This window comes from Caretta caretta, chromosome 5 (genome assembly GCF_965140235.1).
Source record: "Caretta caretta isolate rCarCar2 chromosome 5, rCarCar1.hap1, whole genome shotgun sequence".
NCBI classification, from domain to species: Eukaryota; Metazoa; Chordata; order Testudines; family Cheloniidae; genus Caretta; species Caretta caretta.
The window spans coordinates 133591163-133611477 of record NC_134210.1 but is presented as its reverse complement, the minus strand read 5'-3'; the positions used below and the strand labels follow the sequence as shown (position 1 = coordinate 133611477).

At 44.6% G+C, this 20315-nt stretch overlaps 1 long non-coding RNA gene across 1 annotated transcript; it reads right to left on the bottom strand.

The window, feature by feature from the left end:
- Nucleotides 1–352: 352 nt before the first annotated feature.
- Nucleotides 353–17410, bottom strand: LOC142072069 (uncharacterized). The gene is made up of 2 exons (XR_012668334.1): nt 16928–17410; nt 353–2220 (listed from the first exon to the last, which is right to left on the bottom strand). It is a non-coding gene; the product is annotated as an uncharacterized LOC142072069 (long non-coding RNA).
- Nucleotides 17411–20315: the final 2905 nt, after the last annotated feature.

Sequence of the window (20315 nt, the reverse complement as noted above, 5' to 3'; positions counted from 1 at the left end):
CTACAGTTAGAAATGCCTAGAGTAGATAGTTATGGTAATCTACTATGACCCACATTTTAATCTCCCAGAAGATGATTTTTTTTTTTAATTTTACCAGGGTTTTTCCCAGCTGTTCATCAGGCTTCTCACATAGCAAAATACTCTGTTGCCTGTAGTGGAAGTGTGCCCAGGGCTGGAGTTAGCTCATTGCATATAATGCATTAGTTTGGAATTTTATGAGCAAGTCACTTAACTTGTAGCTGAGTTCCGCATCATTAAATACTAAGTTATTAGTGATAAGTATATTAATTATTACATTAGTGTTAATATATTAAGTTACTTTTGCAAAGTGCTTTGAGATCCTTGGAAGAACTTGCAAGTGCCAAATGTTATTTTATTTGTACAAGAGAGTGACAACATGTTATGCAGACACTCAGGTGACCTCTGGTGGTGCCATATATTATTTAGAGAGACAGGTTTATCGAAGGGCTTTGTAATCTGTATAGCACAAGTCATTGTTCCTTCTCCTTTGAAGCAGTATGAAACTTTAAAGGCCATCAAAGCTGCAAGGAGATCCACTGCCAAGCATCATAATACTTACTTTCCCCAACTTGAATACATACATCTGTGCAGCGAAAAAAGAAAACGCTCGACACATCCAACTGCACTGCTTAAGATTCATGAGTCACAGTTCTCTATGAAAACCACAGAGAAAAATATAACAAACATCTAAATGTGACAACAGCCCCAATTTGGCTTGATCGTCTTTGGGTGTTCTGGCATATTTTCTCCCCCGCCATGTCATTCAGACCAAGATTCAACATTTCGTTTATTGAAGCAGACAGGGCCCTTCCTGTTCTGCAGCATCAAAGACCATGAGACAGAGCGTAGGCGAAGCATTTGTAGCCCCATACTGAAAAGTCTGCCATGCGTTTAGTTAGAACGAGCCTACGCAACAGATGCACAAGAGCAGGTAGAGTAAACAGCTGGCCATAACAGCATGGGGAAAAGCAGCAAGTCTTTAATGGATAGGAGAGTGTTAGGAGGCTTATTCCTTCACCCATTTACTTCCCTGGTCCTTCTCGCATGAACAGAGAGGAACAATCCCCGAAGTCCAAAGGTGCAAACCATTCGATGTTTATTGGGGTGAACTTCCAGCAAGCATGATTCCAGTTTCCTTCCTTAGTGTCCCCCTTCCCAGCTCTGACACCACAGAGCCTTACACCTGTGTCCTTGTTCCCATTCCTGCCCTTAGCCAAACATGATTCCAATTTCCCCACCTCCATTCCCTGTTCCCATTCCCCCCACTTACTTCCTGATTGACTGCAGACTATATAGTAAAACTTGAGTTCTGCTTAGCCATACCTTAACCAATCATTTTCCTGAAATTTAACTAACCAATCCTAACATACTGTAACATGATTATTTAACCAATTATATCCCACCACCTTAATTAGTTTACACCCAGAAAAATTAATTATACAGCAGACAGAAACAGCCTTCCAAGGGAAGCAGTGGGGGCAAAAGACCTATCTGGCTTCAAGATTAAACTCGGTAAGTTTATGGAGATGATATGATGGGATAACACGATTTTGGCAATTAATTAATCTTTAACTATTCATGGTAAATAGGCCCAATGGCCTGTGATGGGATGTTAGATGGGGTAGGATCTGAGTTACTACAGAGAATTCTTTCCTGGATATCTGGCTGGTGAATCGTGCCCACATGCTCAGGGTTTTTGGCTGATCGCCGTATTTGGGGTTGGGAAGGAATTTTCCCCCAGGGCAGATTGGAAGAGGCCCTGGCGGTTTTTCGCCTTCCTCTGTAGCATGGAGCATGGGTCACTTACTGGAGGATTCTCTGCACCTTGAAGTCTTTAAACCATGATTTGAGGACTTCAGTAGCTCAGACATACGTGAGAGGTTTATTTCAGGAGAGGGTGGGTGAGATTCCGTGGCCTGCGTTGTGCAGGAGGTCAGACTAGATGATCATAATGGTCCGTTCTGACCTTAATATCTATGAGTCTATGAGTGATTTTGATTCTCTGTTTTGTACCTCTATAACTAGCTAAGTGATAAGAATACACCTAAATTCTTAGAATATAGGCCTTTACACAGACAGGCCTGAATATCTATATCCTAACAGAGAGCAAGAAGATACTGGCTTTGATTTAAGGCCTGGGATTTTAAAGCTTCAGAATCCAAGCTGCCTTTGAGGGTATAATGCTTGTTTTTCCATTTCCTACAGTCCTGTGCCAAATGACCTACTTGTTCTCCTATCAAATCAAAGGGTATAATTTGACCAACAATGTAACAGCCAGGTCACGTTGGCCTGTGCCAGATTAATAGACTGCGGACAATGCAACTGGCTTCACAGGGTGCTGATCAGCCCAGTTTATTCATGCAGGAGGAGGAGAAAAGCCACAAAAGCCAGCAGAAAGATTTCACAAGGCATGACCACTTTACCTCTGCTGGGACCTTTCCTGCTTCAGAAGTTAAAGTGGCAGAAACAGAATTAAATCCAAGTCCCCAGCTAGTAGATCATAGAATATCAGGGTTGACAGGGACCTCAGGAGGTCATCTAGTCCAACCCCCTGCTCAAAGCAGGACCAATCCCCAATTTTTGCCCCAGATCCCTAAATGGCCCCCTCCAGGATTGAACTCACAACCACCCTGGGTTTAGCAGGCCAGTGCTCAAACCACTGAGCTATCCCTCCCCCATTAGTGCGCTAATGAAAGGCAGGATGGCTCAACAGTTAAGTCTGTGGCTGTTTTGTAAGGTTTATAACAGTCCGAACCCTTGGGGACAGATCCTCAACTGGTAACAGCTTCAACAGAGCTATCGTGGTTTACACCAGCTGGGGATCTAGGCCCAGCTCCTCCAAGGTATTTAGCAACCTAACTCCCGTTGATTGCAATGGGATTTAGGTTTCTAACTGCCTTTGAGGAGCTGGGTCTAAGCTCTTGATTTTGTAAAGATCGACAACTCCCATTGCTTTCCCTATCTGTTACATAGCAATACGCTCCTGGCATTTGCCAGTTGCTAGCTAGAGATAATTAAGGATCAGGCAGTTATTAGAAAAGATACATTTATCTCACATGGACATACTAGGCCAGAGACCTCATGTCCCTGTCTGGGATGGTTAGTTCCTATGACAGTGAGGGGCCTGTGGATATATAGTTTGTATGTTTGTTGTAGCAACCAGGCAAGGTACTAACAAACTTCAACAGGACTTTAAAAATAAAGTGGAAACCTCTTTACCAAGCTGCTGCTGGACCCTCGGTAGCCCTCACTCAGCCTCCTCAACTCCTCCCCCCTCCTTTCTGTTTCCTGTCCTTTCAGACTCCCAACAGCCAGTGCTCCCAGTTCTAATAATTACAAGCAGCATCTAAACACCACAATGTTCACATGAATCATAGCACGCAAGACCATTGGGCATCTCCACAGAAGGATATGGATCTCTTAGTGCTCCATAAAAGTTAAATATCTGGAGTCCTAGATAGCTGCAGTGGCCTTTACAACCTCTTCTACAATACAGAAGTCAGTTGTCCAACCTGTAGGTGACATTGTAACCTGCTGTAACACTGTGACAACCTGCTGTAACATTGTACTCAGAGCCAACCTTGAAGAGTATTCTGAACCTTCTCCTAGCGCCAAATGTGACCTGCCCCTTAAGTCTACCAGGCTATTACAAACAAGTCAGCAGCCAGGAGAGACTCCTGTGATGGTGATCCATACTGGGACCAATTACACCATCTCAGGCATAATTCGACAGATTCAGGGATCTGGAGCTGCAAGAAAGACTATCCAGACAGACAATCTTCTTGGTAATCCTTTCTGTCCCTCAGGCAAGAGAAGAGAGAAGGCAAAAGTTACTGATGTGAACAAAAAGAAAAGGAGTACTTGTGGCACCTTAGAGACTAACCAATTTATTTGAGCATGAGCTTTCGTGAGCTACAGCTCACTTCATCGGATGCATACCATGGAAACTGCAGCAGACTTTATATACACACAGAGAATATGAAACAATACCTCCTCCCACCCCACTGTCCTGCTGGTAATAGCTTATCTAAAGTGATCATCAAGTTGGGCCATTTCCAGCACAAATCCAGGTTTTCTCACCCTCCACCCCCCCACACAAATTCACTCTCCTGCTGGTGATAGCCCATCCAAAGTGACAACTCTCTACACAATGTGAACAGTCAGTTAGGTAAGTGATGTAGGAAAAAGTTTTAGTTTTGTGGAACTTTGAGGCACCTGCTCTAGAGAGAGGAGCTGTATGAATCAGATAGCCTACATTCAGTAGTAGGGGGACCAGTCGCATGAGTGATAGACTAGCTAGTGTAGGTGGCAGGGCTTTAAACTAACCAGGAAGGGGGAGGTGGTATGATGATTGCCCAGTTATCAACACTTCATATGCCAGCCCCAAAGCCTTACACATGTGACAAATCCAATCATAAAACAGCACGTGAAGAATAACATTTTTTAATGTGTCGACATACTTATGCTAGGAACCTACGTAACAAACAAGAGGAGTTGGATGCTTACGTAGGAGGAGACACATGATACGACTGGTGTGACACTGACAATATCCGGGACAAATCTTATGGAATTAAGATAGTTCGATAAAGTCTGAGGTGGAAGGGTCCCAGAGCCTGGGCTGTTGCCCAAGCCCGGAATTCTACACTGCAATTAAACAGGCCTGCAGCCCACATCCCGCGAGAGTCCGAGTCAGCTGGCATGAGCCAGCCGCAGATCTTTAATTGCAGTGTAGACATACTCTTAAGGAGCTCAATTTATTCAGTGTATCATAGAGAAGGCTGAGAAATGATTTGATTACTGTGCATAGGTACTTACACATGGAAAAGATCAGATATCAGGGGGCTTTTCGATCTTGCAGACAAAGGGATAACATGGTCCAATGGCTGGAAGCTGAAGTTAGACAAAATTCAACCTTGAAATAATATGCGATTTCCTAGCAGTGAGGGTAATTAAGCCTTGGAACAGTTTATCGGGGAGGTGGCAGACTCCCCATTGCATGGATTTTTTAAAAAAATAGTATTCGATTTCCTTCTCAGAGATATGCTGTAATCCAGCTTCTGGGGAAAGTTCTATGGCTTGTGTATGCAGGAGGTCACATCAGATGATCAGCGTGGTCACTTTTGGCCTTAGAACAGAGGTCTAAGAGGCTCCTAGGGGGTCATGGAGGAATGCTCGGAGGGGGCACAGCAGGCCAGGCCAGGCCCACAACGGGGGGCAGGGAGGGAGCGCCACCCAGCCCCACCCCCAGTTCTGTTCTGGTCCCACCCCCAGCCACAGCTCTGGCTCCAAGCCAGGCTGCTTTAAGGAGTCTCGGGTTGGACACCCAGAAATGAAAATTCCAATGACTGGCGACTTTGAAAGTGTAGGCCACAGTTGGAGAAGTTCTTGGATTACAGAACTCAGGGTGAGAGGAGAAAAGCACGTCTGCCTGTCTGTCAAGCACTCTCTTGACTCACTGCCTGGTTTAGGATCGGTGTGGCGGGATCCCCCTGTACAGTTGTCTACTACTCTTTTCATTAATGCACCATTTTTCAGAGATTCTTTTTGTACCAAGTGCATCTGAGAATTTAACAGTTCTATAATTTGTGAATGTTTCTGAACTGAAACATGTCTCATCTGGATGCTCAGGAGGAATGAGCACTCACACCTGTAAGTAGCAGTGAGAACACAGCTGCTCAGTTTGCAAGTACATTTGTAGTCCATTCACCCACCTCTATAGATTAGTCCAGTCCTGCCCCTATTTAAGCCAATTGCAGAATTCCCATTAGTTTCAGTGGTGCAGGATTGAACTCAGCTATTTGTTGGGAAGTTATTTGCATTTCAGTAGCAAGACAGAGAGGAAACATTTCAAGAGTAAAGCATATCACAGTTGTGCACAAGCAATGGCTTCCCAGTGGAATATCTTAGGCAGCCAACATGCAGTTTGGAGATTCCACTCTGCACAGAGCACGCCAGCCCAAGGAACAAACTTTGGAGGATTTGGGAATACAGTTGCAATAGAGGAAGACCCTAATGAAGAGAACACTCCAGCTGCTGTTTCAAAAGCTTCCCTCCGCGCTGACTCCCAACACACAGCAAAGGTATTACAATTACTGTAACTCACCTGAAATTCATCCCAACCGAGTTGAATGGATGCATCGTGGGGCTAAGCATTTGCTCTAAAAAAGGAGTTTTTTAAGGGCCACATCTGCACTGAATGCTTGGAGGCACTCACATCGGGCCAGAGTCTTTACTGAAGCAAGTAGGCCCAGCTGTTAACTTCATGTGAGCTACACCCATTTACATGAGCTCAATAGGTGGTGTACAGGAGGAGTGCTTTCAGCATTGGGCTCTGTGGCGAGGAATGTTCTCTTCCTCTGGCTTTTGTATAGCACCAGCCCATGCTCTTAGAGCTTAAGAAGCAAGGCAAATCTTCAGTCCCACATTTCTTTACAAGCTTATCACTGCTTTCTCCATTCTGCCCTAAGGCCAGCAGTGAATTGGTGGGATCAGAGACCCAAAGAAAAAAAAACATGTTCCCTGCAGCTTGGCGAGGCACCTGTTGTATCTAGCCACAGGCTGCAAGATAAATGCAAAGGAAGACAGCTTTTGTGAATCTGAGCCACACAAACAGATCAATGGCCAATGGCAAAAAGCTGCTAAGACAGCATCTACCAAGTTAACTCTGTTATTGAATATTGCATTGGAAGAAAGCGAGATCTGTTTGTTCAGCGCATTGCTCCCAGTAAGTTACTGTTCCAGTGATGAATGTGCTCAGATCAAGAGCTTTTCCTCCAGCCAGTAAATGGACATGGATCTCATTACGAGAAGTCAGCCATGGCACTTTGAAGCCAATGGCTGAGTTTCACAAGACACGTGCACCCATGAAGCTGAGCACAGGGCTGAGTATGTAGAAAGCAGCTGAACAGCACTATGTGGGCGTTTGCTAAAATTATTGACAGATACAAGGGTAGTGCATAAGGTATTACTGCCATTATTTTTCAGAATGGGCCCATTCCTTTTCCAGACACTATCCTATTGGGCCAGACTTTGCCAGGATTAGGTGTAGCTAAGGGCAAACTCATGGCAGTCAATAGAAATCTTCCTGATTTGCAAGGGCAGAACCTGGCACTGAAAAGCCTAGGCTACAAACAGAGTTCTCCTGTAGGCTGCACTCATAACAGCAGCTTAGACTTCTATTGCCTATTCCCTTGCAGAAACCCAGTAGCTGCCAGCTCCACTCAAGTCCCGTAGGGAAGCTTGCCTTGTTGCTCTCATTAAGTTCTGATGGCACACTATTTACAGGGCTTTAGATCAGTTTCTAAATTCTCTTTGCTTGGTTCTGTAACTTAACCCACTGCAGTCCTATGGCCACATTTTTAAAAGAGTTAGGCACCTAATCAAGTGTCCAGATTGTCAGTGTACTGAGCGAGAGTGCCACCTTCTTGGCCAACACACCGAGGATTGAACTGAGACCTACAGGCTGAAAGCAGGAGCTACTCCAGCTGGAGACTGTCACAGACTCACGTCCTCTGGAGAGCAGAACCTGGAGCACCCACTCAACAGGGGTTACCATGAGCTTTTGAAAATCTGGCCATAATTACGTATCTGTGTTGCCATCTGCTGTGATTTTATCATGAGCCTTGTGATATTTGGAGTTTTCCTTAAACTCCCTGCTTCTGCAGTCCTGTGATTACCTATAAATCTCAGCTTTCATTAAAAAACCCAAGTTTCTAGTCCTCATGGGTATGAAGAAAAGCTGGAAAACATGACTCCTGAAGTCTCAAACACCTTCAGGAAAAAAAGAGACCCCACATTTTGTAAAATCTCATGAGCCCCCAAAAGTCAAGTCAACCCCCGATAGCCAAATATCATGACAATGCTGGTGTCCTAACAGGAGCTGCTGAGCTCTTCTGGCCTAGCTACATTCTCAAACACATGGGGTTTCAGCCATATAGCTGCCTGTTAATATGGCTGTGAGTTTTCATGGTTATCTGTAGCTCTGTGAAGTGCTTTGGGAGGTCTCCAATGACAGAAACTCTACAACTCAAATTAGAACCTACTGGATCCTGTGAAATCTGTTGAACAGGATGTGCCAGGTTCTCCCCTCTACCCCACTCCATGGGTGCAACCTGAACTCGGGTACCACTGAGCCCTCTGTTTCATCAGCCTGGGCTCCCTCTCATCCTGTGCTGGTGTGACAAGCTGCAGACTGCTCCCGATCCTGCACTCCCGCCAGCATTCACACAGGCAGGGGCACACCCAGCTGCAGTTATATGAATGCTTCTCCTAAGCCAATCAAGAACTTACAATAGAATGAGGCTCCAGCCAAAATGCCTCCAGTTCCCCAGCCTAGGATCCCCGAGCTGTACCACTGTGCCCTAGTCAAAAGCCTGGCCAGTATATGAGTTATTACCGAGTCTGCCACTTCTACAAAGGAAATGGGACGTGCACCAACTCTTGTTCCTGAGCTGAGATTTTTTCCCAACCACTTCACTCAAACCATACTGTTTTAGGTAAAATATAAAATAGATTTATTAACTACAGAAATACAGATTTTAAGTGATTATAAGTGATAGCAAACAGATCAAAGTACCTAGCAAATAAACAAAAACCCAATCTAAGCCTAACATACAAGATAGGATTTGAATTAAGCAGTGTCTCACCCTGTTAGATAGTATAAACAGTCCACCAAGGTTTCATACACAGGCAGGCTTCCTTCTTTCCTGCCTGGAACCAGCACTTCCCCCAGTTCAGTCTTTGTTCCTCAGGTGTTCTCTTTTGTGGGGAGTGAGGCCACCTCATGATGTCACTTCCCCCTTTTATATTTTCTTCCAACTTGCTGGAAAGATCTTTTGCTGTGACTTGAGTTAAACAGTTCCCATTGTGTAGTGCAATCTTCTGAGAGATTTCCATTGTTCACAGTTCCAGGAGTAATCCTTGTGAGTGTTTGTATTTTTCATAATGGGGCATCAACATTGTTTGAACTTTTTATTGTTGTACCTGAAAGGCTGCTTGTGGGTGTTCCCAACCTCACAACATGTTTCAGCGGCACCTACACAGCAAAACTTCACAACTTCTAATACAACGAGAGCACACACAACTTAACAGGATATTAACATTCAACAGATTGAGACTTTTAAAAAGATAACTCACAAGGCATACTTGGTACAAAACATATCCTAATGATATCACCAATGGTGAATATGGGGTGCAGAGTGTCTCTTTGGGGCACAGAGTGTCAGACAGGGAGTGGGTCTAAACCCCACTTTTTGTTCCATTTCCCTCCAGGAACAGACTTAGCTGATGGGCTTTCGTAGGAAACCAGTCGTGCAAACATTTATGCACATGCTTAACTCAAACACAAAAATGATTCCACTGAATACAGTAAGAGCAGGTACAGTGCATGAAGATCAGCGAGTACTTAACAGTGTTTGCACTATTGGGGCCCAAGTGCACTTGCCTGCCAAGAAAGCAGGGTCCAACCAAATAGAAAGCATACCTGGGAGACTCACACATGGAAGGAGAGAAACAGCAGACAGAAGGAGAAGAGACAAAGGCAGGGTGGAGAGAAGCAATAAGGATAGGAAGTTTTTCTCCTCTAAGTTCCTAGTTCTAGTCAAACCCACATCAGTAGTGATCTCTGGTCACTACGTCGTTACACAGGGCCAGCCTCAGGCCCTAGCAGCAGGCTCCACAATAAAGGAGAGAGCCCAAAGAAGAGTCATAGCTCCATCTTTTATAGGCTCTGGCCTGTTTTTTAATGGAAAGGCCCAAAGTTCCTTCAGCACCGGGTCAGTGCAGCAAACCAAACAGCAAGTTCCTCTCAGTCGTTACAACAAAGAATAAAACTCACCTACCTGTCAGCTTCTTCAAGTACAGCATGGTCCTTAGGCTGAGAAGTCACCGCCAGCTCCTCAGTCTCTCTTTTCCTCCACGACTGGTGACCAGGTGAAAGCTTTCTTTGCCTATGGGGCAGGTTACGCAGGTTCTCCTGGGGAGGGCAGGCCTCCTGCAGGGAATTGACTTCTTGTGGCCCAGTTCTAGTGTGAGGTGTACCTGACAACCCCCCCAGCCCACCCCATTGCACAGCTGACGGCTGTTTGGCTGCCTGTGTGAACGAGTTAGTGATCTCAGTGCTTTTTGCAGGGGACAGGCATCCTTATCACAGAAAATACCACAACAGAATGGTAATAATTGGCCCCCTTATTGCCAGCATCAGTAAGAATCTGAATGGACATGAAGGCTGGACTATACTCTGGCTCCTCAGCCCTCTCTCAACTAGAAACTATCTGATGTTTAGCACCCAGTGCTCCATTCTTCCCTCTGCGTAAGTCAATAGAGTTACACCAGATGTGACTTTGGTCTTCTATGGTAAACACAGCTCCGCTCTTCCTACCCAGCTGTTCCCCGATTATGGCTGTATATGGGTTGACCACTGGTGTCGATGGGGGCCAAACAGTGGTTCAGCACTCCATGCCGACAGTGTGATGGCTCCCTGTGAAAAAGGGACAATGGGCAGGGTACTGCTCACCTCATGCCATGGTTCTGGAAAGGAAAGTCAGATGTTGTATTGCAGTTTTGCTCAGCTGTACGTTTTCAGAGACTGCAAGGAATCATTCATCTCTGAAAAGTTTGCCTTCCTTGCCCACGGTTTTGATACAGCAGCAATGAAACCCATTGAACTCACTATTTTAGGCAGCTTCGATCATGTGAGAGTGAGTAATAATCTCAGCACTGCTTCTCATTTGCATCAGAGATTAGGAACGAGATTCTTCACTGTCTTACTCCAGGTTTCCAGCGGTGTAGCTCTGCTGAAATCGATATTGTTCCACCAGTATAAAACAAGTGTAATTCAGGGCAGAATCAGACTCTGGGTTTTAAAAAGGCCCCTTTTTCTTCTGTCAGCACTTGAATTTGTGATCTGTACCGTGCCTCATCTGGGGCTTAAATGCTATTATTAGTGCCTATAATAAAGCCTGTTAGACGTACAGCTTAGAGTTCGCAACCATCTCTCAGCAACGCAGAGGTTATTTTGGAACTAGAATTATAAATATTAATCACTTGTGTCACTGGGTATTTTTGCCTCTGAACACCTCATTTTTCACATTTCTTTTCTTTCTTAAAGTCACTGACAGCTGCTGCCTTCTGTGTGAAATCTGGAGGTAAAATGTATGCAGCACCATGGATTCACATGCTGACAGATGCTCCCTGGGCCTCTGTGCCGTGTTCTCATTGGCAGATTATTTTAAATTTCCAGTATGATTTAGCAATTTAAGTCCCTATTGAGCAATGCACACAAGCCTTTTGACTTCAATGGGACTATTCACGAGCTTAAAACCAGGTGCTTGCTTAAATACCTGACTGAACTGCGGCCTCAACATATTGCAACATAACACAATGAGTCAAATTCATCCTGATTAAGTTGTAGCAGGGATGAGTTTGAGCTAATAAAACTTAAAGCCTGGGCTGGGACCTTCAAACTGTATTTTTTCACACAATGCACAGTCAACCTGTGGAACTCCTTGCCGGAGGATGTTGTGAAGCCCAAGACTATAACAGGGTTCAAAAAAGAACTAGGTAAGTTCATGGAGGATAGATCCATCAGTGGCTGTTAGCCAGGATGGGCACGGATGGTGTCACTAGCCTCTGTTTGCCAGAAGCTGGGAATGGGCGACGGGCTGGATCACTGGATGATTCCCTGTTCTGTTCATTCCCTCTGGAGCACTTGGCACTGGCCACTGTCGGAAGACAGGATACTGGGCTCGATGGACCTTTGATCTGACCCAGTATGGCTGTTCTTATGTTCTAAACTCTCACCTACATGATTAGTTCCACAGAATCTATGTAATCTTCACCCGTTACCATTTCACAAATGTATAAAGTATGAACACAAAGATCTCTCTCTTTCTCTCTCTACCTTTTCTCCTTCAGTCTGTGAAACTGTTTCTCTGTGTGTGTTTCTGTGAGGTTGGTTGGTTCCATGATCATCCGGACCTCCTCTAGCAGGAAGTCACAGACTGATGGGCCAGTCTTCTGCAGTACGCTTCTCAGGTTAGCCATGTCACTGTTCCCGTGAAATATAGCTGTTGAAGGAGGTCATGATCAGTCAAGATGAGGTGGTCCCTCAGTTAGCTTGAAGATCAAATGTAATCTAGAGTTTGACCCAGAGTCAGTGAAGACTGAAGAGCACTGGGGTGATGTGTTCTTAACAGTTTGTGTTACTGAGCAGACAGGCTGCAGTGTTCTCAACCAGCTGTGGCTTTTTTAAGAGCATCTGTTTCAGACCTTGGCAGAGAGAATGACAATATTCAAGCTTGGAGGTCACAAATGCTGGATCACTGTGTCTTAGCCTGAATTTGACAGGGGATGTTGTAAGGATTAAGTTTATTAAAGACAGTAAGGTGCTTGGATTTTATAGTAATGAGGGCCACACAAATACCTGAGGTATTTAGTAGATAGGTGGAGAGTCATTCAAGTGCTTCCATATCCTCATCACCTTAGTCCTTCATCCTGATGTAAATGGTCACTATACCATGAGAGAGCTGGGCGGTGCTGCTTGCACATAATGTGAAGGTGATGTAGAGCAGAATTTAGTCTAGTACTGGCATTTTAGGCCATGCCACTATCGCCTTGAGAGGCTTCGTATACTGTAGATCTTGAAGAGGAGGGAACTTGTTGAGCGAGTAGGGCTGCAGAACTGGCCTTTAGCATGGTAAATACACCCCCCCCCACACACACACACTTTTATAAAATACTCATAATTTTGATAGGGGTTTGTTTATGTACATTTTCAAAGTTATCTGTAAAAAAAATAAATTCATGTTTCATAGAAAAAATGGAGTTACACCAATAAATAGTCAGATATTGGCTTCCTGAACCAAAAGCAGCTGTTTGTAGACTTAGACAGCTGGTAGCTAATCTCTGCTAATGGGATGGCTGCCATCAAGGACTGACCCAGGAACCTCCAAAGATGAATACAGGAGTTGCTATAGCTTGGGCTAGGCTTTGTGGAAGTGGGTTGGAATAGACTCGCAGCCTCTGGAGCTCAGGGGAGTACACTAAAATTCTGGCCCGATTTTCCTGTCTCTGGCACTGGTTTTACCCTGCTGTAGCTCCACTGAGCCAGATTCTCAGCTGATGTAAACTGACATAGCTCCCTTGTCTTCAGTGATGTGAGTGAGGGCAGGATCTGAGCCCCTATGCTATGCAGCTCTTGCTGCCATCTTTCCTTTCTCTTCCCCCTTCCTACTCCCCCACCGCAACTCCTTGCCTAAGCTTCCTCTGACAGTGATGATATTACCGCCTTGCGTTACTCCTTCTCCCCTCAGATGCCATTAGATATGACCCTGCACTCTCTGCCCTTCTGGCCAAGGTTGCTAGCAGCAGGGAATCCAAGCAGTGGCTTAGAAGATAGCAGAAAGGGCAGTTTTGGAGTTGTGTGGGACTGTGAATGACCCATGGCTTTCTGGACTAATAACTGACAGACTTACAAACCTATGGACTGGTTCTCCTCTCCCTTACATCCTCTGACACGATTGTCACTCCCCTGATTTCAGTGGAGCTACTCCCAAGTTACCCCAGTGTAAGCAAGAGCAAAATTGGGCCCGAGGGACTGGGTTACATTTTGACAGGCTTGAAACCCAGTGACAGAGCCTCAGCTGGTGTAAAGCAGCCTAGTGCCTTTGACTTCAATGGGACTATGCTGGTGCTTACAGTTATGCATGTACTTCAGTACTTTGTCCCATCCAAGGCAGAGTGCTCAGCACCTGCAGGTTCAAGGCCCTTTTTGAATAAATATTTCATCTGCTGAAGCCAAGTGCATTTAACCAGGCCGGGGCTAAAATCCTAATAACCTTATGCTGAGTTGTTGCCCTCACTTTTTAAAAGCAGACCTTCCCATTGATTTCAGGGGGTCGCGCAGCCACATGACATACCTTGAAGCTCTGCAAATAGCAGACAGTGGAATAAACGCGTGGTTTAAAACTACAGGGCCAGAGTCACTGGACTGCTCTGACTCAAGACAGCCAAAACCCAGCTTAACCCACTAGCTAAAGCGAGTGCCGGGCTGCTTTGTATCATTGCAGGAGCACACTGAGGAACCTGGACCGGGCACTGTGTGTTCCAGGCACGTCTGTAGTCATCCTCTGTGACTGACTTCTCTGAAATGAAACTAGCACTGGGAATGTAGATCGAGGGCCATTGTGACTTAATGCATTTGCTTTTCTACCTTTTGATCTTGCTAACAGAAGCAAAATCCATCAGCTTGGTTCAATCCCGAACGAACTGATGGAGAAGTGTCTAGTATCAATCAGGGCACAGAGCATTATAGCTGGCAGTTCCTAATTATTTTCATTATTTGTGTCCCAGCAGAGGTCCCAGTTGAGATCAGGGCCCTGCTGTACTAAGTGCTGTAGAGACGCATAGTAAGGGGCAGTGAGGCAGTCCCTGCCCCACAGAGCTTACAATCTAAAAGACAAGAGGGGGAACCAAGGTACAGAGAGATTAAATAATTTAACCAAGGTCATGAAGGGAGTCTGTGGCAGAACTGGGAGTTGCCCCCCGAGCTCTTGAGCCCAGTCCAGTGCCTTAACCCACAAAGCCATTCCTTCCTATTCAGCTAACCACAGGTACTAGACTAGCAGGGGTTGTGTGTGTGCTCTCCCAGTGCTAGGCTAGTACCTGCCTTTGCCTGATATCGTTGTCCATCTCATGCTTTTGTGAGCTTTAAAATGCACCCGATTCCTCCGAATGAAATGTGGGAAAGTGCGAGGCTGCTGGATTTGCGTGTGTGCTCATTGAGGACACTCATTGAAGACACTCATTGAAACAGATATTGTGAGATAATGCAGAAATATGTAGGTCAGCCAAAAATGGGTTCTACCTCGATATGGAGGCTGGCTGTATTTTCCCTGCAGTTTGGAGATACGGTAAAGACTGACATAGAGAGAGACTGGAAGAGACAGGTGATGAAAGATGAGAATGAAAGTGACTATTGTAACTCAGTCTTTGAATTAACAACAGATGACAAGGAAACTGAACTAATTCAAGGCTAAACCATACCAGCGATCTTTATCTGTGTAAGGGAAAAGGTAAAGTAGGACACAATTACAGCTGAGCATTGATTCTGAAAGCTGGACTATGGATTCATTTTGGAAAACAGAATGATAATGAAAGACACAGGTAAAGAATAAAAGAGCAGGGCCCTGCGGGGAGCAGATTTCAACTTCCATGATATCGCAAGCTTCGTCTGTGACAAAGTGAATTCACGCACCTCTACTTCTTATGAGCTGCAATTCTGCAAGTCCTGTCTACATGACAAACAAATGATCCTTGGAGGTCTCCCAGCCAAATGTGGACTGGGCCCAAATCTGGTTTTCGCGATGAAGGTCTCACAAGATCATAGCCCAGGCTGAAAAGCCAGTCAAAGAATTAGAGCAACAAGGTGTTTCCTACAGTTGTGTGTGAGACAATCCCATTGCCTCTGCTTAGACTCAACAAAAATGCTGAGCTTTTGTAAATCAAGGCTGCCCAGGAGTGAACAAAACAGTCTGTCGCACTTCGCTTTTCTCCTCCCAGCAATATCTTCTCCCAGCTGTCTGCAGACAGTCAGACTAATTAAACAGGCACCGCTCCGACTTGTGCAGATTGCAACAACGTATAGCCTGTCACTGCTCCCGGGCTCTCCTGGCCAGTAGGGAAATATTAGCTCACCTGAGGCCTGATTCACTACTGCTCTGCACCTGGTGTTGTCCTTTAGACCGGGGCAGAGTCGGTGTAAAATGCTACCATTCTGCTTTACTAGCGTTTTACACCCATCACTTTACACAGGTGTGAATAACAGTGCAAGCGTCAAGGAAGTGGATGGAGCTAGTCAAGAAGTTTTTGAGACAACAGGTTTCCGACTGAAAAAAGTTGATTCCAATAGAATTGAAATGTTTCCCGGGACTGTGCTGATTCGCTTGACATTTTTCATGGTAAAAATGATCAAAGTGTTTCATTTCAATAAGGTCAAAGAGCTTCATTTTTAACATGATCATTTTGACTTTTATACTATAATGAGCAATTTATAATAGAAGAATTGAAATTTTGATAGAGTTAAAACAAAGGACTTTGCCCGTATGAAACAGAAATGTTTTGATAAGGTTGTTTCAATATTTCCAAGATGAAATTTTTTGAATTTTCATTTTGCAGGAAACTTCAGCTTTTCATTCCAATTTGGGATTAAAAGACATTTCAAAATGTCAGAATTTCCCACAGAATGGAAATCTGGAGCTTGGACCAGCTCCAGGAGTAGAGAACCTCTCATGCTGAACCTGGTTTAGCTTGTGTGTACATATTTTGGACATCACAACCTGTTTACCCCCTTGGTGACAAACACCATGCAAAGAATATATCTAACTCTTTCTGATCCGTTTTATGAATACACTCAGAGGGCCAGATCTTCTCATGACATGGAGCTACAGTAATCCTCATATAACATAAAGCTCAAAGAATGGAGGTCAGTGAAAGATCATGGAGGTCAATGGAGCTGTACTGATTTGACAGCTCAGGATCTGGACCAGAATGTGTGCAATTATGTCTGAAGAATTAATAGCCAAGCCAGTGTGACTAGCTGTGAAGAATATAATGTGGCTTTCATAAACAGGTGTTGTATTATCATTGTAATTTTGCATGCATGCACTGTTGTTGGCAGTGATTTGGTGCTTGTGTAGCATTCTGCATGTATTCTTATTAACTATGGCTATTGTTAACGCATTTCAGAGTAGCAGCCCTGTTAGTCTGTATTCGCAAAAAGAAAAGGAGTGCTTGTGGCACCCTAGAGAGTAACCCATTTATTTGAGCATAAGCTTTCATGAGCTACAGCTCACTTCATCGGATGCATTCAGTGGAAAATACAGTGGGGAGATTTATATACACAGAGAACATAGAATCATAGAATATAAGGGTTGGAAGGGACCCCAGAAGGTCATCTAGTCCAACCCCCTGCTCGAAGCAGGACCAATTCCCAGTTAAATCATCCGAGCCAGGGCTTTGTCAAGCCTGACCTTAAAAACGTCTAAGGAAGGAGATTCTACCACCTCCCTAGGTAACGCATTCCAGTGTTTCACCACCCTCTTAGTGAAAAAGTTTTTCCTAATATCCAATCTAAACCTCCCCCACTGCAGCTTGAGACCATTACTCCTCGTTCTGTCATCTGATACCATTGAGAACAGTCTAGAGCCATCCTCTTTGGAACCCCCTTTCAGGTAGTTGAAAGCAGCTATCAAATCCCCCCTCATTCTTCTTTTCTGCAGGCTAAACAATCCCAGCTCCCTCAGCCTCTCCTCATAACTCATGTGTTCCAGACCCCTAATCATTTTTGTTGCCCTTCGCTGGACTCTCTCCAATTTATCCACATCCTTCTTGAAGTGTGGGGCCCAAAACTGGACACAGTACTCCAGATGAGGCCTCACTAATGTCGAATAGAGGAGAACGATCACGTCCCTCGATCTGCTCGCTATGCCCCTACTTATACATCCCAAAATGCCATTGGCCTTCTTGGCAACAAGGGCACACTGCTGACTCATATCCAGCTTCTCGTCCACTGTCACCCCTAGGTCCTTTACCGCAGAACTGCTGCCTAGCCATTCGGTCCCTAGTCTGTAGCTGTGCATTGGGTTCTTCCGTCCTAAGTGCAGGACCCTGCACTTATCCTTATTGAACCTCATCAGATTTCTTTTGGCCCAATCCTCCAATTTGTCTAGGTCCTTCTGTATCCTATCCCTCCCCTCCAGCGTATCTACCACTCCTCCCAGTTACATGAAACAATGTGTGTTATCATACACACTGTAACGAGAGTGATCACTTAAGGTGAGCTATTACCAGCAGGAGAGCTGGGGGGGAGGGGCAGGAACCTACAAAAGGTTTTATAAAAGGTTTACAAAAGGTTCCCCCCTCCCCTGCTCTCCTGCTCGTAATAGCTCACCTTAAGTGATCACTCTGGTTACAGTGTGTATGGTAATCCTGCTAAACTGTTGCCATCAGTGATATCTTGTGGCAATGAGTTCCACAGGCTAAGTGTGCATTGGATGAAAAAGCATTTCTTTTGATCAGTTCTAAGTTTGTCACTTTCACTCTCATTGACTGTCCCCTTGTCCTTGTGTAAGACAAGACAAACAGAAGTTCCCTGTCAGAGAGCTGGCTTTCCAGCATGGCCTCCTCCTGGTTCGACATGGCAAAGCAGCAGCTCTGCTTTTGTTTCCCCACAGTATTCTTCAGCCATAGATGTGACTTGGAACCCCAGCCAAGCCATTTTAAAGAGTTCAGCCCCTTCCAGGGTAATAGGCACTTAGCCCAGATTTAATAAACACACAGAAAAAAAGCAACTCCCACTCAGGCAGGCTCAGCCTTCCGCTCCCTTTCTTGCAGGTGGGTCCCTGCAATCACCCAGCTACAATGTCTTCCCATTTAGCAGCTGGCTCCATGGCTCACCAATCAATCAACCATTCAGGCCAGGTCTACCCTCCTGTCAAGGGTGCTATAGTCCCTGGGCCAAGCCAGGCTCCTTCCGCCGCACAGAGCATCGTGTGTGCTGTCCACTCGAGGCAGCCCTCTTTTGCTGAGCTTGCCTTCTCTTAAAACCAACATCCAGCATAGGTGTAGCAGGGTGGGGCTGACTGAGTCCAGGGTGACTCTTTAACCCCTCCCTACCTGATCCAGGTTTATCTCCCCTTTCACATTTCCTATCTAACATCTCAATACCATTCATTACTTTATATACCTTTCTCCTGTCCCATCTTGGTCACTTTTTCTCTAAGGAAAACAGTCCGATCATTTCGATCTCTAGTCATAGGACAGTTTTACCTGTCTCTGAACCCACCCCTTCTAATCCTGCTATAGCCTTTTGGTGATGGAGTGACCGAAATTGAACAGAATATTCCAACTGAGGGTGTAATACTGATTTATATAATGGAATTATAATATTTTTCACTGTTGTTCTCTATCCCTTTCCTTATTTCCACTTCAATCATATTTCATCAGAAAAACAAAGCATAAACTTCCGCAAAAGAAACTAAAAATCTAAGCATGACAGAATTGGAATATTTGATAAAGCCAATATGCCAGTCATGAAGTATAATGTATGATTCCATTACTTGATTGATTGCACAGTAATTACACATAATTACACATGCACATTGTAGGGAGAGTGGTCACTTTGGATGAGCTATTACCAGCAGGATAGTGAGTTTGTGTGTGTGGTTTTTGGGAGGGAGGTGAGGGGGTGAGAGAACCTGGATTTGTGCAGGAAATGGCCCAACTTGATTATCATGCACATTGTGTAAAGAGTTGTCACTTTGGATGGGCTATCACCAGCAGGAGAGTGAATTTGTGTGGGGGGGTGGAGGGTGAGAAAACTTGGATTTGTGCTGGAAATGGCCCAACCTGATGATCACTTTAGATAAGCTATTACCAGCAGGACAGTGGGGTGGGAGGAGGTATTGTTTCATATTCTCTGTGTGTATATAAAGTCTGCTGCAGTTTCCACGGTATGCATCCGATGAAGTGAGCTGTAGCTCACGAAAGCTCATGCTCAAATAAATTGGTTAGTCTCTAAGGTGCCACAAGTACTCCTTTTCCTTTTGCGAATACAGACTAACACGGCTGTTACTCTGAAACCACACATTATTCTGGTTAATCATGGATTAATCTGAATACAATCAATGTTTTTAAAGTGCTAATGTAAGGTGGGGGTGTGTGTATATATATATAAATTATTGCTGAAGCATGAAGCAACAGCTCTAGACTGCCTAATTGTTTCCAATCTAAAGGTCTTTTTCCAAGAATTAGGAACTTGATCAAATTTTAGGGCTGAAAATCTCTAGGTCTCACCTGCCATTGAGTGAATTATTTTGCAAAGTTTGAGTAGAAACAGTTCAGCTGTTTTTGAATACAAGAGAGTGAAAAATATTATCCTTTGTCTTCGTATCTTTTTAAAAAAGTGTGTGTGTGTGTGTGTGTGTGTGTGTGTGTGTGTGTGTGTGTGTGTGTGTGATATTTTTTAATAGATTTAGCATCTCAACAGGAGACATCAGATATGTGAAATCTGGCCTGGAGAACAATGTTTATGTCCAATCTGGAGAACAATGTTTATGTGAAATCTGGCCTGGAGAACAATGTTTAGTTGCTTGGAGAAAATCCATTTTGATTTTGTCAGATAATAAGGGTTTAAGATTGCAAGCATTTATATTGAATTGCCTCTATGCACATGTGCTTAAATTGGGAGGGCTTTAGGAAAACTTTGTCTCATTTGGTGTCCGGAAGGGAGATAGGTT